The sequence below is a fragment of the Echinops telfairi genome, unplaced genomic scaffold (genome assembly GCF_000313985.2).
Source record: "Echinops telfairi isolate 266 unplaced genomic scaffold, ASM31398v2 ScPeMD7_31;HRSCAF=116, whole genome shotgun sequence".
In the NCBI taxonomy this organism is placed as follows: domain Eukaryota; kingdom Metazoa; phylum Chordata; class Mammalia; order Afrosoricida; family Tenrecidae; genus Echinops; species Echinops telfairi.
The window spans coordinates 35,678,569-35,696,335 of record NW_022103928.1 but is presented as its reverse complement, the minus strand read 5'-3'; the positions used below and the strand labels follow the sequence as shown (position 1 = coordinate 35,696,335).

At 39.4% G+C, this 17,767-nt stretch overlaps 1 non-coding gene across 1 annotated transcript; it reads right to left on the bottom strand.

Moving 5' to 3' along the window:
- Positions 1-12,122: 12,122 nt before the first annotated feature.
- Positions 12,123-12,287, bottom strand: LOC115869621. Its single transcript, XR_004046288.1, has one exon. It is a non-coding gene; the product is annotated as a U1 spliceosomal RNA (small nuclear RNA).
- Positions 12,288-17,767: the final 5,480 nt, after the last annotated feature.

Below are 17,767 nucleotides of genomic sequence, written 5' to 3'. Positions count from 1 at the left end.
ATTTTATATTGAAAGAGTAAGCCGAGGATAACGTAATGGAAGGACTTGATTTCATACGTTTTAAAAGTCAATTAAAAGCATACAACTAGATCCTATATTTGAACATTGACAATGCTGCCACTACATCTTACACTAGGAAGTGGGCTGTTTCTCTTATCCAAGGCAATTTCAAAGATTTGAATTGCTTTCAAGTTTTGCTGACCTTGGAGGCAAGCATTAGCCCTTTTGCTACCAGGTGGACACAGGACTCTCTATTAGAAACAAGAGGCCATAGATTCCAGCTGTGTGGATTTCTTGGTTTGTTTTGTTTTTATTCAAATACTATACCTGACAGACTCACAGATGTTGCCTGGGAATGAAAAGGTGGCAGGGATTTTATAGTTGAAAAACCGTTTTAAGTATTCTACTAGTGGACTGCCTCTACACCCATGGGTAGTCCTCTCAGGGATGGAAAGCTAATTCTGCTGGACAAAGGTTTGGGCTGGAAACCCTCAGGTCTCATGCAGCGTTTCCCCCTCCTTCTGACCCCTCAGACTCAGGCAATTACTAAGACCTCGACTACTAAATGGGCCCTTGTTTTCTCGACATCATTTTGTGTTTTTGAAAATTTTGCTTTTTCCCTCAAAGCAACCGAACAGCTGCAGGGAGTCATTCTTCCCCAGAAAACTCAGGTTTTATTTGAAACCTGTTCGGTGCCTTCTCCTTTCCCAACATCCAGGAGACACGACCCCCTTTTCTTATTGTTGCTACTTCTGGGTAGTTAGTTTACAATTGGCTTGGAAGGATTCTGCAGAGAAACAGCACGGCCCATTAACTTAGTTGCATGCCTAATGGCAAGTGTCTCTGGGAGCTGGCTTTCCCACTGGCTCAAGTCCGGTAGTTTCCCTCTGCCACATAGCACACAGTTCTCAGAGGGCCTTTGGCTGGTGGCTCAGGCCTCAGTCTCTTCAAAACTTGAGCCAGAAGCATATTTTATGAGTATCCACTTCTCCTTTGCGACTGGCTGTGACCCTACCACTGGCAACAGGCTGGGTTTCTTGTCCAAGTCAGAGGAGAAGGAGTGGAAAGAGGGCAAGGGCACCTTGTCCCCTGAAGATGAAGGGTCTTAAAGACTTGCTGTTGTTGCTAGCCTTTGTGTATTTCCCTGACATTGACTTGTTATCATCTTCTCCGTATCGTGAAAAAAAATGCTTCATTAAGTACTTGGGCTGTGTCTTATTTTATTTTTCCTGATGGGACCTTGACCAATGCTTTCCCTACAAATATGGGCCTGTATCTTTGAAATGGTCTGATCACAGACTATCAGAAAAGTTCTAGATCATTAGCTAAATAGTCTAAGTGCCCTATCTTAGAAGAGGTCCTTGGACAGTATGCCACTGGCTGGAAATGGCTACCTCTTCCACCAGAGTTTGCTATCGCTGATGTTTCTATTGTGCTTATTCTTTGTGAGTACTCTGACGGGCTCCCAACCCATGAAGTTCTCCCTCTCCTACTTCATTACGGGTTTCGAAGCAGGGGATATTGTCAAAAATACTTTCAAAATCATTTTATTGGGTGCTTGTACAACTCTTATCACAATCCATCCATACCTCCATTGTGTCAAGCACATTTGTACATTTGTTGCCCTCATCATTCTCAAGACATTTGCTTTCTACTTGAGCCCTTGGTATCAGCTCCTCATTTTCCCCTCTCTCCCTGCTTCCCCCTCCCCCATGAACCCTTGATAATTTATAAATTATTATTATTTTGTCATATCTTACACTGTCCGACATCTCCCTTCACCCACTTCTCTGTTGTTCATTCCCCAGGGAGGAGGTTATAGGTAGGTCCTTGTAATTGGTTCCACCTTTCTCTCCCACCTTCCCTCCACCCTCCCACTCTCACCGCTGCTCCTGAAGGGATCATCTGGCCTCGATTCCATGTGTTTCCAGTTCCTATCTGTCCCAGTGTACATCCTCTGGTCTAGCCAGATTTGTAAGGTAAAATTGGGATCATGATAGTGGGGGTGGGGGTGGGGGGAAGCATTTAAGACCTAGAGGAATGTTGTATGTTTCATTGTTGCTACCCTGCACCCTGACTGGCTCAGCTCCTCCCCATGACCCTTCTGTAAGGGGATGTCAAGTTGCCTACAGATGGGCTTTGGGTCTCCACTCTGCACTCCCCCTCATTTACAATGATATGATTTTATGTTCTTGGACACCTGATACCTGATCCCTTCAACACCTCATGGTCACACAGGCTGGTGTGCTTCTTCCATGTGGGCTTTGTTGCTTCTGAATAGTTTTTAAGGAAAAGAACTCATGAGTCACTAAGCTTTGGAGATGGTTGCCAGGATTTCATTGATAATATTTTTGTTTTGATTTGTTGACTAAAACTCTAAATCTATAAAATGGTATTTGACCATGTAATTAGCCTGGCAAGTTCCCAAGGATAAAAGCACAAAAGGTAACAAGGGCCATAAATTGTGTTTCTGTTCCTAGCTGCCATTCAGTAAGCTGTGTAGGTGACCCCATGTACAACCGAACACATATTTCCCAATCCTGCACCATCATCACAATTTGGGGCACAAAGAAGACCATTGGTACAGCCACCTTCCAACCTAGTGGTTGCACCTTCCAACAATGTACAGAACAATATTTGTGAACCATGGGATTTTCTAGGCTGTTTCCTAAATAAAGCATTAAAGTCTTATTCAAGACCCAACGGTGTCAGTGCATTCTGGGTATTCTGAGGTAAGGAGGGGGACCATCAAGCTATAGTGATCTTTACTAGACCAACCATTTTCAGCTTAGTGAGAAGGCTAAGCTTTAATTATGGATTTCTTTAAAGATAGTTTTTCCACAATATTGACCCATTTCCCCTCAACCCTCCTCCATGTGAAAGGGAGGTGCTACTTCCAACCCACCTCAACCAAGTGAGGGAGTCCTCCAGACAAGAGTGCTAGAGGTGGAGCATTTTCCAAGAGTGTGGATGGATATCACTTGCCCTGCTGAGAGGCAGGCACTTCCCTGGGACAAAAGCATTTTGCAAAAGAAACTGGATGCACTTGACTGTGGACCTTAGGTTCTAGAACTAGAGACATCAGAATTTACGTCTATCCCGAATGACTAAAGTCAAGTGTGGGATGTAAAAAGAATTTTCCCCAGCTTTATCTCTCTCCCCCAAAGATATGCGAAATATTAGAGGCTATTTGCCAGCACATGGTGGGAGGTCAGATGCTTAGAGAGATCCTCCCGGTAGGCATTCAACCAGCAGACTACTGTCTGGTCCCACCACAGGTGGGGCTCACCTCTGCTGTTAAGGACAATGGATTACTTCCCCTGAAAGCTTAGGCTAAATCAAGTCTCCAGCTCAAGGGCAATCAAGGTTAGGCCACCATCATGAATCTAGGATCCGCCCGTTTCGTCACATGTGCACCCCCAATCCCTCCCCTTCCTATTGCGTGTACACCCCTAGATCATCCCCCTCTGATTACTGTAGTATCTATAGTACAACCCCTTCCTGTGACCTATGTCTTTACCTGTAATTACAGGGCTTGCACACCCCAAAAGATATATAAGCCTTGGTTAGTAATAAATCACTCTTGCTTGCTCCTACAATTCCCACTTTCCATATCCTCGTGTGGACCACCAAGAGGAGCTAAGGTAAGCATACTACCATGAAATATGTCTGACTCCTTTATTTCATTCAATCTTCTATCTCTCTTATTCTCTATGACTTTACTATAATCTTTACTTATTATCGCTGCCTGGCCTGTGATGATTTGTTAGGGGCTGGCTCCCCTGACAAGTATGCTAGAAGTAGAGGTATTTTCCAAGAGTATGGGTAGATAGCATTTGCCCTGCTGAGAGGCAGACACTTCCGTGGGACAATGGATTGTGCACAAGAAACTGTGGATGAACTTGACTGTGGACCTTAGGTTCTAGAACTAGAGACATCAGAGTTTACGTCTATCCCGAATGACTAAAGTCAAGGAGCTAACTTGAAGGAGCCTGGAGGTCCCTATAATTGCAAAGTGAAGAGAGAAATATGGAAAGGGAGGGACTTGAAAATCCAGAACTTGGCCTTGAATGGATAAAGAAACCACAGTACATACACACAATGGGATACTACGCATCCCTGAAAAACAGTGATGAAAGCATGAAACACTGAATGCCATAGAAGGGCCTGGAAACCACGATGTTGACTGAAGTTAGTCAATCACAAAAGACAAATACTGTGTGAGTCCACTATGAGGGGAAACACCAATGAAACAAGTCATATAAACCAATTCCCAAACAAAGGGATAGAGCATGTGCCCACTGGCCATGAACCATACGTCGCCCACCTTATGTGCCCTTCCTAAGAACCACATCAAAAGAGACCTCACTCTCCTTCCAGAAGGGGGAACAGTGAGATGACTATGCACTTGATGCTATACAACAATGAGACAAAAATGCAACAAATCAACAACCCCTCCACAGAAACAAGAGGATGACTGGAAAATGAAGTTAAGACCAGGAGAGAGGAGCATCTCCATTTCAGAAGAGGCACTGATATTTCTCGGTGGGTAAATGGAGAGGAGCAACCTTACATCAGGAAGGGATATAAACAATAATTGTAGGGAACCTAAGTGGAGAATCAACCCAGATCTATGGACCTACCCAACCCTCAGTGAGCCACACTGTGGACTAAGTACAATGATTACCTTAGACTCTGGACTTACAGGGGAAAAGGCATGCCCTAAAGGTTGAACCAGATGGATTCAACATGGAAGCCCAACTGAACTAATGGAACCCTAACTCAAAACTACCTATACTCTTGGACTGAAATATTCTGATGAGAGAGGAATCAAAGGATGGTCATGCCAAGACTGTAGAAACAGTGGTCATTGGACGGGTATCCAGTGAAAGGGCACCCAGAGAACCACCATATATTTAATACCTCAATGCTCCACCTGCATTAATATGACAGGTTTAAATCTGAGAGGAAAAGATTACTCTAGTAAGAAATGATACAGGAAATTTTCCCTTGACATCAACTCCCATGCTCAAAGTAAACAGAGCTCAATCAATTAAGAATTCATTCTGTCCAAAGCAACCACTCATGACTTGCAGCTCACATTGGACTATGATGACATAAATGCCTCAGATCAACAGCACTTTAAATTCTATGCCATTGGATAAGTTATTGATGTTATCCCTGCAATCACCTTCTACCCCAGGGAAATGATTGGTCATGTTTTTCTTTTGTTTTGAGGAGTTTTGTTTGTTTGCTTTTGTTCTTGTTGGTTTTTGCTTTGTTGTTATTGTTATAATATGCCCACCAAAGTAAATCAGAGTAGTTCATAACTCGTGGACCAGCAGGTGAATTCTGGGCACCCACATAATTCTAGCCCCAATCCAAGAACAGTTAGTTCTTATAACATGGCCCTGCTCAATACTCGCCTTCAGGAAGAGATCACTTTAGATAAGGGTGCTGCAGCAAAGTGTGGTATAGAAAGCAGAGGGTACGTGGTTCTCAATTAGAATAGTGTCGGGTGTTAAAGGCTTGTATTCAAACAAGCAGTCATCTAACTGGGCTGTTAACTAAGACCACATTGAAGAAGCACACCAGTCTATGTGATCCAAAAATGATAACAAAATCCGAATATGACGAAGGGAAAAGTACTAGATCTTAAATTGTGAATGCTGATTTGTAGAAGGCTATGGAGGACAGTGGTTGTCCAAAATGTATCTGTAGAGGATTTAATCTGATTAAGCCTGTGACAGATCCCCTCTTGCCACAGGCGAGGACAGGAACAACTTTTCTATAAGACAGAGATTACTGTAAACTTGATTATGGTGGATGGAACCATGGAATATACTTGGTCAGTTGACCTCCCTCTTGACCCATATTTCTTCTAGGCTAAAATATTTCTTGCTTATTCCATGATAGAAATTTCTTCTCTGGCTTTTAAAATATTGCTGGTGGTCCTTTCTTTCTTACTCTTTATTTTTATCTTTATATGATTACTGTCTTCATTTGTTTTGGGTGTTTGTTCTTTCTGTTAGGTTTCCCAGTTTACGAGGCACGGAAGGAGTGGATGAACAGACACAATAACTGGTGCAATGGTTTATGGGGAAGAGGAGGTAAGGTAGGTAAGGGGAATGGAAGAGCAAACAAGGAATGCCCAACAGGGAAGGGATGATGTATATACAACTCTTTTTAAAAGTGATTTAACTCTGAAATTATATGATATGTGACTATTATATCGAGAACTATTTAAAAAATAAGAAGAAACAAAACTTAACTTATGGTTACAATGGGTGAAGGAGGAAGAGTTTTTGCTTAGGGGCATTGAGTTTTATGTTAATGGTTGTGGAAAACTTTGGAAAAGGATATCAATAATGGTTGTTCAATATGAAGAGGAATCAATGGCACTGAACTATACATGTAGAAGTTGTTGAATTGGAGAATGTTTTCCTGTGTATATCTTTGCCACAATTTTTTAAATTACACAAATAACAATGAATTAAGGAAGATGTTCTAAAATTAATTGTGGTAACGATTGTACAACTCTTCTTGATATGAGTGAACTATTGAAATGTGTGATATGTGAATGAAGTGCCAATAAAACTGTGAAGAAAGTGCTTTGCCGTATTCCCTTTTCCTCTGCTGCAGCCATGAACCTGGAGCTGTGCCGTTTCAGCAGGTACAAGATTTACTCCTGATAAGGGAAGCACTATGCCCGGACCTATGGGTTTTCCAATCTCTTAGTGCAAAATGCGAATCAAGAATCCTTTCATACAGGAACCCTGAGCAGATAAATTGGACTGTTCTCTACAGAAGGAAGCAGAAAAGGGACAATCAGAAGAAATTGAAAGGGAAAGAGGTCACCGAGCAGCCACATTCTAGTGGACCATCCTCGGTGCCCCTCTTGCTGATATAATGACCAAGAGGAATCAGAAACCTGAAGTTAGAAAGGCTCAATGAGAACAGGCTCTCAGGGCTTCTAAGGAAGCAAAAATGGCTATGCAAGCAACAAAAAGACAGCAATGGCTGCTAGTAAGGCCCCCACAAAGGCAGCACCTAAGCAAAAGATTGTGAAGCCTGTGAAAGTTTCCACTTCCCGAGTGTGTGGAAAACGCTAAGAGGGCAGATGAGGCTTTCAAATAAAGATGAACTATTGTAAAAAGATAATAATAAAATTGTTCAAAAAGGAGAGGAAATTCTTGACCAAAATGAATCTGCCAGTGGTTGTTTTCTGATCCAAAGTTGCAAGCCTTTTTTCCCTTGCAAGTATCAAATATCAAATATCAATACCTAAGACATGCTTAGGTAAAGCGCCCAAGACTACCACTGCCCTGATGTGAGTTGATTTCAGTAATAAGGTGAAGTCAGCATTCAATTAATCATGTTAAGATTAGCCGATTGTTGATTTTCTTTATTCCTCCTTTTTTTTTTATGTCTTCTTGTGTTTTTTTTTCCAATCAAAATTGTCCACCTATACACATATAGTCTGAGGAAAAGTATCGAATAATATAGGAAGCAACAAAATAAGCTGGAAGGAATACACAAATCACTGTGCCAAAAAAAATTAAGGAAGTGTTTAACCATTTTAGAAGACAGCGTATGATCAAGAGCTGATGGTATGAAAGGACGAAGTCCAAGCTCCACTGAAGCTATTGGTGAAAAACAAGACTCCAAGAACTAACAGAATAGCAACGGAAAGATTTGAACAAACTGATACAGGGTCTGAGATGCTCAATATTCTACGCCAAGCATTTTGAAATATAACTATCTGGTCCACTGACAGAAGAGATCCATATCTGTACCCATTCCAAAGAAAGAGTATCCAATGGGATGCAGACATTATTGAATAGTATAATTAATATCACATGCAAGGAAAATTTTGCTGATGATAATTTTAAAAATAGCTGCAACAGTACATCTACAGAGAACTACCAGAAATTCAAAATGTGCTTTGAGTGATAGCAGATGGACCTTGATTGAAAGCATAAAATATGAGGAATATATTTATTTGTGTTTTATCAACTAAACAAAAGCATCCAACTGTGTGGATCATAACAAATTATGGATAACTTTGCAAAGAATGGAAACCCAGGACGCTTAGTTGTGCTTAGGAGGAACCAGTATAGAGACCAAGCAACAGTTAGTTATTCCAGACAACAAAGGGATACTGAATCCTTTCACCCTGCTTATTCAATCTATATGCTGGGCTGATGTGTTAGGCTGGATTGACTAGAGAACAAATATAGATACATTCATATTGTTTAATGTGAAGAATTTTCATTCCAGTTGGAACCTTGTGAAATCCGAATCCATAAGCAAAGTCAAATAAGGATAGGCCATCCATAAAGTCAACAGCAACATGCACCAGTTCACAGGCTCAAATATCTTCTCTTCATCTGGTGGGATTCTGGTCAACTCAATGAGGGTTGCCTCACTTAGTCTCGCCAGGGGTGGCCATTGGCTGCCTTGCCTTTAGACCATGGGCCCCATCACAAGTTCTCAACCTTGGGCTAGGTCATGAACTTCAGACCAACCAACCCTTGAATCATGTCACTAGAGCTTGAGGTTCATTTGAGACCTGTTTCTTCACGCTGCTGGTATATACATTGCTTGAGCTTGAGGCTGGTGGATCCTGTTGTCTTGCATTGCTTGGGTTCAATATCCCATCAGGCCTGCTTCACCAAGCTCCTGAACTGCTGACTATTGGTGACTCACCCTGCTGTTTGCTGCCTGTGTACGGATTGCCTGTATTTCCCATGGGAAGACTCAGCTGTCTGCTTTCTTGACCTCAGACCCAGCAGCCCTCATGAGTTGAAGAACTTCCAGTAAATTAACTCTTCCAGAGCTGTGAGTTGAACTGAGCCCCCTGTACTGCTGTGCGGACTAATTAACTGTTATATTCCTTCTTGCTGTATAAATCTGTCTATCTATCTATAATCATAAGTATCCTGGTTTTGTTGCTCTAGAGAACCCTGCCTAACACAATTGTTTCCAGAAAGATATTTATTTGTGTTTTATCAACAAAACCAAGCATCCAGCTGTGTGGATCATAACAAATTTATGGATAACTTTGCAAAGAATGGAAACCCAGTCCACTTAGTTGTGCTTATGAGGAATCAGTATATAGACCAAGAAGCAGTTAGTTATTCCAGACAACAAAGGGATACTGAATCCTTTCATCCTGTTTATTCAATCTATATGCTGGGCTGGTAATATGATAAGCCAGCCTCTGAAAACAAGGAGCTTCCCAGGAGGATTGAAAAAGACTCATTAACAGCCTGCCATATGCAAATATCACAGCTTTGTTTGGTATAAGTGAAGAGGACTTGAAGCACTTACCAATGAAAATCAAAGACTACAGCCTTCAGTATGGATTACACCTCAACATAAGAAAACAAAAATTCTCCCAACTGGACCAATAAACAATATGACAAATGGATAAAAGTTCAAAATTTCCAAGGATTTCATTTTACTTGTATCCATAATTAATGCCCATGGAGGCAGCAGTCAGGAAATCAAGCACATATACTTGCACTCATGAGGAGCTCACTGAAGACATGTGTGCTACAGCAAAGTGCAGTGAAGAAATCATGTGGTGCTTGGCTATCAGAAATAATAGGGCCTGGGGTCTTAAAGGCTTATCTTAAACAAGCAGCTATCTAAGGGAGGTGTCAACTAAATCCATCATAGAGAGAAGCACGCCAGTTTCTGTGATCCAAGGACTGTACATAATAAAATCCAAAATCCAGAGGAGGTAACAGTATCAGAGCTTAAATTCTGAGCATCAGGTTTACAGAAGGCTAAGATGACAGTAGAAACTCAAAGTTCATTTACAGGATCCCTGCTTAGATTAACCGTCAGATGAATTCCCCTCGGGCCAATGGTGGAGGGATGTGAATAACCTTGCTGTAAAATAGAGAGCACTGGAAAGTCCCTTAAGGCAGATTAGGTTAAAATGTAACACATTATGATTTGATCTCCTTTTTGACCCATTCTAAACTTGTTTCTGTTTTTAATATGTGTTGCTTTCCTTTCAATTGACGTTTTCTCCTTTGTTTTGTCATTATTGTTGGTTCTTTTTGTTGTCATTTGCTTTTGTTTTGTATGATTTTCTGTAAATGAAATTCAGAATAGGTAAATCTATAGAGATAAATAACTGGATTAATACCAAGCTATGAACATGGTAAGAGAGGTTTGGAGAAAATGTGGTCATGATTGCACAACTCTTCTTAATATGATTGAACTAAGAATTTCTCATGCTCCTGTGTAGGAAGACCAAATACAGTGGAAATGTCAATTTTACCAGTGCCTACAAGAATATATTAAAATTGGTGTTTTTTTGGGAGGGGGTGTGGCTTGTGTGGTATAATGGGTGCCCAACATGAACGAGATGTCAGCATCTCATACATCTGGTTATCCTGAATAAGCATGTTGGAGACAAAACGTTGTGGGGTTAACCGAAGAGAAAACCATTAGTAGTAAACCAAAATAAGAATTTCCAACCTATTTTCTGCCCCAGTTGATTGTTCCTTTTCTATCCTTTCTTGTTTCCTTTTCTTTTCTGTAAAAGTAATATAAGAATAACATAGATTTCAATATCCTGGTGATTGTTAGCTTTCGTAGTCTTTGTCCTCAATACAGACTCAAAAACAACACTCTGAACAGCACCCCTTTCTGCTAAGCTTGAAGTATTTATGTACAAAGCTAGGGAACAATTATTTACAATTCTTATATTTTAAAAGACTTAGGGTATTTGCTTTCTTGATTTGGGGCTAACCTTCTGGGAGGAAGTAACTCAGGAATAAGTAGGTATAAAATGACTAAAATGAAACATATAGCAGATTGTAAAATAATTTTTAACCCTAGATATATTCTTGTAGGTGGAAGTAAGGATGGCTGGAAGTATACAGCAGAAGTAATAGAAGGAGGGTGTGTGGGGGAGAAACTTGTAAATGATAAGACTAGTTCTCAAATATGTAACTTCTTTGTTTTACTAGGATAACTATATATGGCAAAAATGTCCTGTTTTAGGTATGCAATTCAGTGACATTAATTGCATTCACGATGTTGTGTAACCATCACCACTATTCATTGAGAAATTTTTCATCAATCAGAAGCTCAGTACTCATAAAGCATTTCCCCATGTTTTCAGCTTCTGGTAAGAAACTACTTTCTGTTTCTATGCCTAGTCTAGGTGCTTCATGTACGTGGAATCACACAGACATGTGACACTTTCCTTTTTGTGTCTGGCTTATTTCACTCAATAAAATGCTTGCAAGCTTCACTCATATTATAGCATATATCAGAACTTTAATTTCTCGTTATGGCTTAATGATACTCCGTTGTAGCACATACATTTTGTTTATACATCAGTTGGTGGACATTTGCACTGTTTCTACTCTTTGGCCATTGTGATTAATGCTGCAGCAAACATGGGCATGCAGGTATCTGAGTTCCTATATAATTATAGTGAAATTTCTGGGTCATATGGTAATTAGAAAAATTAATTAATTAAGAATAATTACTGTCAAACTTTCCCACAGCAGTTACACCATTTTAAAATCCCTCCAGTCATGGATGAGGGTTCCAATTTCTCCACATCTTTTCCCACACTTGTTCTTTTGCACTCATTCCTTCTAATAATTACATCCTAGTGGGCGAGAAGTAGGATTTCATGGAGCCTCTGGTCTGCATTTCCCAAATGGCTAATTACATTGAGCATACTTGTTGCTTATTATTTTTTCTAATTAAGTTGAGCAGAATTATTGGATAATTCGTGCTTATTGTTCATATGTACATATTTTTGAAGAAATATCTATTCAAGACCTTTGCCCATTTTAAAAAATTGGACTGTTTGTCTATGTGTTGTTGCATTATAGGAATTCTTTATGTACAGGATAGTACACTTAGATCAGAGCTATAGTTCCCAAATATGTTCTCTTATTCTTCAGGGTGCCTTTCCACTTTTTTAAGTAAAGTTTTGTTGCATAAAAGTTTTTCATTTTGATGAAATATGATTAATCAATTTTGATTTTTGTTGCTTTCTCCCCCCATAACTAAAAATTAGTTGTTAAAAACAAGGTTGAAACCTTATCCTTATGTTTTCTTTTCTTTCTTTTTTTTTAAAACAGGGGAGATCAGAAATATAGTGCCCCGCTACCCCAAAGTATGCAGTTGAGGTTCCCACATTTGGGGAGACCACAGGGGTCTTCACATCTGGAGTGCAATGGATAAGTCTTGCCCTGGGAAAAACCATCATCATGGTCATGGTATCTCCCCTGCCAGGTAAGTATGCGTGTATGTTTTCCTCTAAGAATGTTACAGTTTTAGCTTTTATATTTAAGCAATGGCTCCATTGAGAATTTATTTTTACAAATGGTTGGGGCATAGGTCCAGTTTCGTTTTATGTGTGTGAAGATCCAATTGTCACAGCACCATTTGTTGAAGAGACCATTCGTTCCTCGTTGAATACACTTGACGCCCTTGTTAAATTAATTGGTCATAGATGTATAAATTTATTTCTGGAATGTAATTCTATTCCACTGGTATAAACTATACAAATTTGCTCTTGGTTTCTTTCTGTCAGAAATTTGGAAAATATCTAAACTCTTTCTCTTGAGACAATGGAGTAAATTAGCTCTCTTGCAAAATACTAATAAGTTTTCACCATTTACAGGGATCTGAAGGGGGAGGAAAAGGGAGGAAAGGTCAAGGAGTCCAGAGAGGAAAAGAATATTTGGAAACTGATTGTGGTAGCAATTGTACAATAAATACTGCTTGATGTGATTGAACTATGGAATGTATTAACTCCCAATTGCTAATAAATCTTTTGAAAAGATGAAAATAGCTATACCAATAGAAATATAATTAATTATATATGTGTGTGAATGTTCAGAGGTGTAAGGATACTGAAATATAAACTTATTGCCATTAAGTTGATTCCTATTCTGTGACTTTACTGGACAGATTAGAACTGGCTGATATGGTTCCCAAGGCTGGAAAATATTTGTACAAGCAGAATGAGGAGCAGCTTATAGGTCTGAAATGCCCACATTTTGGTTAGCAACCAAACTCGTGAGCCACTGTGCCAAACAAACAAACAAACAATCACCTTTGAGTCAATTCTAGTTCCTAGCAACCCTACATGGGCTCTTCACAAGAGCAAACAGCCTCATCTTTCTCTCATGGAGGCTGGTAGGTTTGAACTGCTAACATTGCAGTTAGCATCCCAACACTTAACCCGCACCACTGACAGGAGTCCTTAATGTGCATTGATATTAAGACAAGTCACAGACTTGTGTCTACTAAAACAATGCTATTCATATCCTTATTAAATTATCCCACAAAAATCTGAAAAGAAACCCAGGGACAGTTTGGAGAGCAGTCTAGGAAAAAGTCAAGGAATATAAATGCAATATTACACAAGCTCTTCCCTAGAACACATTTAATGAATATCCCTTAATAAAAAACTTATTTTATATTAATACAAACATGCTAATGCTATATTAATTAATACAAATACATTCATTAATAAACAGTCATATAAACATTTATTAATATAACATGATATAAAATATGTTTTTATATTATGAAGGGTTTAGGAGTCCTGGTGGTATAGTGGTTGTGTACTGTGTTCGGCAAGGTCTGACGTTCTAAGCCAGCAAAGACAGAAGAAAAACAGGGCTTTCTACTCCCGCTCACAATAACAGTCTCAGCAATTGACCAGGGCAGTTCTATGCTGTCCTGTAGGATCCCTATGAGTCGGCATCGATTCAACAACAATGAGGTTTTTTAAACATGTTTTATGAAGATAGCATATTGTGATATTAAAACCACATAAGAGGAGTAGGAGAAAGAATAATGACAGGGTAATCAATATCCCAAATCCAATAAAACCTGACCAAGTTAGTTTTATCCCTGTAATGTGCAGTGGATTCAGTATTAGAAAATTACCTTATATGTTTGCCACATTATCAGACTAATGAAAAAAAGACCCATGACCATTTCTCTAGATGTAGAAAAATGTTGAATAAAATTAGCATTCATTTGCAACTAAAGTTTTAGCAAATTGAGAATAAAAGGTATTGTGGGCTGAGTTCTCTATAGATGCAAAACCAGAGAAGTTGATGCATGTATATATAAAGAGGAATTTTTAACATTTGTGGAAAAATTCTGTTATCTTTAATCTCATTTTCCTAGGAACTTTTTGAAGCCCCTCATACAGAGAGAAATTCCTCTCCAGGAAATGCCTCATGTGATTCTAGAATCTGGCAAGTTCCAAGTCCGTGTATCGGATGCCAAGCCGGAGGCTCCTCCTGACTTGCTCAGCTTCAGGGGCTGATAGACCCAAGAAGGGCAGCTAGGAGGGCAGCTGCTGCTGTGGAGGTAAAAGAATCCAAGATTGGCAGTTCAGATGGCAGGTCTTTCCTCACAGGCTGCAGAGGACAACGATTCCCAAGATCAACAGGTAATCTGGCAGGCCACTGGTTCAAATCCAAAGAACCAGAGATCAGATGATATAGGATTGAGATCCAGCAAAAATCAAACATCCACAGATATTGAAAGCTGGCTAAATCCCTAGCAACACTTTTTCCATTGGTTGGCGGCTCACAGCCGATCTCAACATGGAAACCATTACATTATATCACATGTCATTATGTGAAAGGAAACCACTGAGTTTCATAGCCCAGCTAAGCTGACAGACAACCTTAATCATCACAGAAGGGAATTTCCTTTATCCAACAGAGCATACTGTTGAACCACACGACTTGGGATGAATTCTGTTAGGACCCATCTAGCTAAGTCCAACCCACAGTGACCCTATGCACCACAGAAGGAAACACTGCCCAGTCCTGCACCAACTTCACAATTGTTCTGATGCTTGAGCCCAGTTGTGTGGCCACTGTATCGATCTGTCTTGTTTAAGATCCTCCCCGTTTCCACTGAATGAATTCTATAATATCCTAAATGCTGGTTTAGAAGATTTTATTGGAGAAACTTAAAATCCAACAGTGAGAAAAAGAATACACCTCCCTACTACCATTAAGTTGATACCATCGTGTCCCTATAGGATAGAGTTACCTCTTTAGGTTTAAGAGGCTGTAAAAAGCATCATCTTTCTCCCTTGGAGTGATTACTGGGAGAAACTAGTTACTTCAAACAGCTGGTTAGTACCATACACTGTGCCACCAGGGATCCTGAAATGCAGACAAAGGCCCTCAAAATTTCCATTACATCCAATACAAACCACAACACAGCCCCGAACAACATGACCAAACTGAAACAATTATTGCATTGCATGTTTAAAGTTAAATCAAAGCTAATTATTTTTAAGGCAGCTATATGAGATACTTCTAGTTAATATTTATCAACCAAAAGATCTCTTTTATCATGGCTGTTACTTATGTTCCAAAGAAATAAGACTCAAGAGTCCGAAAGACCTAAAAGTATATATTTTAAATCTTTCGTTACAGTCAGCGTTACATGTTTATTGTTTTAAATTTGGAAATAATTTTTTACATAAGCAAGTTGCTGAGCCCTGTATAAGACCTGAGAAAAGAATACGTTGTGTTGCAAAGTAAAAAGGAGGCAAAAACCAGTAAAACAACACGAGTAAAATGAGGCAGGTGTGGGCCTTTCCCTCGCCCCATGTCTGAGCAAATATTTTATGACAATGAAAACTTAATGAGACATATTAAGGAATGTTTTTCACTAGGCAAAGCGCCTCTCTTTATGTTTTAAATGTGACTTGATAGGTATAATTAAATATATGATTTAATATAGAAAGTATTAATAATAGAATTAATAGAAACATACATACATATGAAAAATGTTGAAAGGGGAAATGTTTTGTCATATATACGTATATATGTACAAAAATATTTTAAAAGAAATTTGGATTCTTTGAATAATGCTTTCTCTAATATACCAGCAACATCATTCAATTCATAAACCAGCTATTAATGTATCACTTTTCAAAAGCATTCTACTGCTTTATGAGAGGTACTCCAGTGTTTTCAAAGCATTCGCTAAAAATACTAGTTAAGGATAAATGTGCTAAGTTTAAACAGCTTAAAAATATTCAATGTTAAAATAATATCGAGATAAACTTGATAGTGATTGTGGTAGTTACATAATCTGGTGTCAATTTGAGGTGTAATCTGGTGTAAGAATGAAGAGGTGGAGTCTAGTCTGTCAATCAGGTTGCAGTATGATGACCTCATTTGGAGGCACTGAGGAGATAAATAGCTCACTGGACGTGGGACACAGACTGACTCCCTTTGAGATATTCCTGCTGACAAGTCACATGGAGTTAGACTACAGCCCTGGAGCTGAAGGAGCCATGTGGAGACCCCTGCCAGCACTGAGATGCTTCCACTGACTGGATCCATGAGACTTTCCACCACTGGCCTGTGATCTTGATGCATTCTGCATCATTGCATGTGCTGTGTGAGTCTGAAGAGGAATTTATAGATGGGTATTGGATCTATGGGCTAATAACAGAATGATGGACTTGATCTGGACTGGGCTGGGATGTTTTCTTAATGTAAAATTGCTCTTTGATATAACGTTCTCTCTTATACACATATGATTATCTCTCTGGATTCGTTTCCTTAGTCAACCCAGACTAACACAGTGATGCATCACACCTAGGATTTCTCAAACTAGGCATGTCAGAATCAATGTTGAATTTGTTTATTCCCTGGATAGCATGGTTTTCCCTGGTTGTATGCTGAGCTATATCTGATCTCAATAGAGATGACCAAAAAAAGATTTCTCAAGGGAAAAGTCAGGTGAATATATCTAAAAGGACATTTAGTTCAATAATCGGGTTGAATCTCAGTTAGTGAGTTTCATATGGATATCCTAGAAAATGTTAAGTACTGTGTCGTGATCACTCAACAAATAGTGCTGACTACTTGATTTTGGTAAAATAAAGAGTCAGCAATCTTCAAAATGCATAAGCACAGATGAGCAAGTTTCAAAAAGTTCCTGAAAACATGAAATTAAAATATAATAGAATAACCCCCCTTCCCGTGAACTTTTTAAAGTCCCTTCATACTCCTCAGCATAGAGAAAGACTGCCATGGCCACGAATAGTTTTCTAGATTATCAGCTCACACGTGCCCTTTGGTGTGAGGAACCTACCTTTGACTGCACCTGTAACCAGATGCCGTTCTCTACACGAAGGGCCAGTTCCAAGTACTCATATCCGCTGCTGAGGAAAGTGACTTACAGGGCTAAGTGGTGGATTATTTACAAGTTGGGTAGTTTCCAAGTCCTTTATTCTCCAGTAAATTTGAATGGGGATCACTCAGTTCTTCAACCGGTCATTAAAAATCATCTGTGCTGATTAAAACTGTGAATTTTGCCAAAACATTTGAGGAGGTCGAATAATTTAGTAATATTGTTATAACAAAGTCCCTTCTATTTGCCCATGTGTACAAGATGTCGCCACACTTAAACACTTATGAAAAGAAAAACTAGGAATAGAATCGGCACTGAACCCTGTCATATCCAGCAATAAGTGACATTCATCAAAAGATAATGAACAAATTACTAGAAAGTCACTTTTATTTCATAAAGAGGGGCAATTTTTCTCATTTTCCAGATTCCTTTTAGGGTTCCATAGTTATAAAGATCGTATTTTTAAGTTTGGAGCAATTATGATCTAATAATAAACATAAGGATGACGATCTACAACCGTGGTTCTCAACCTTCCTCATGCCGCAACCCTTTCATACAGGTCCTCATGTGGTGGTGACCCCCAATC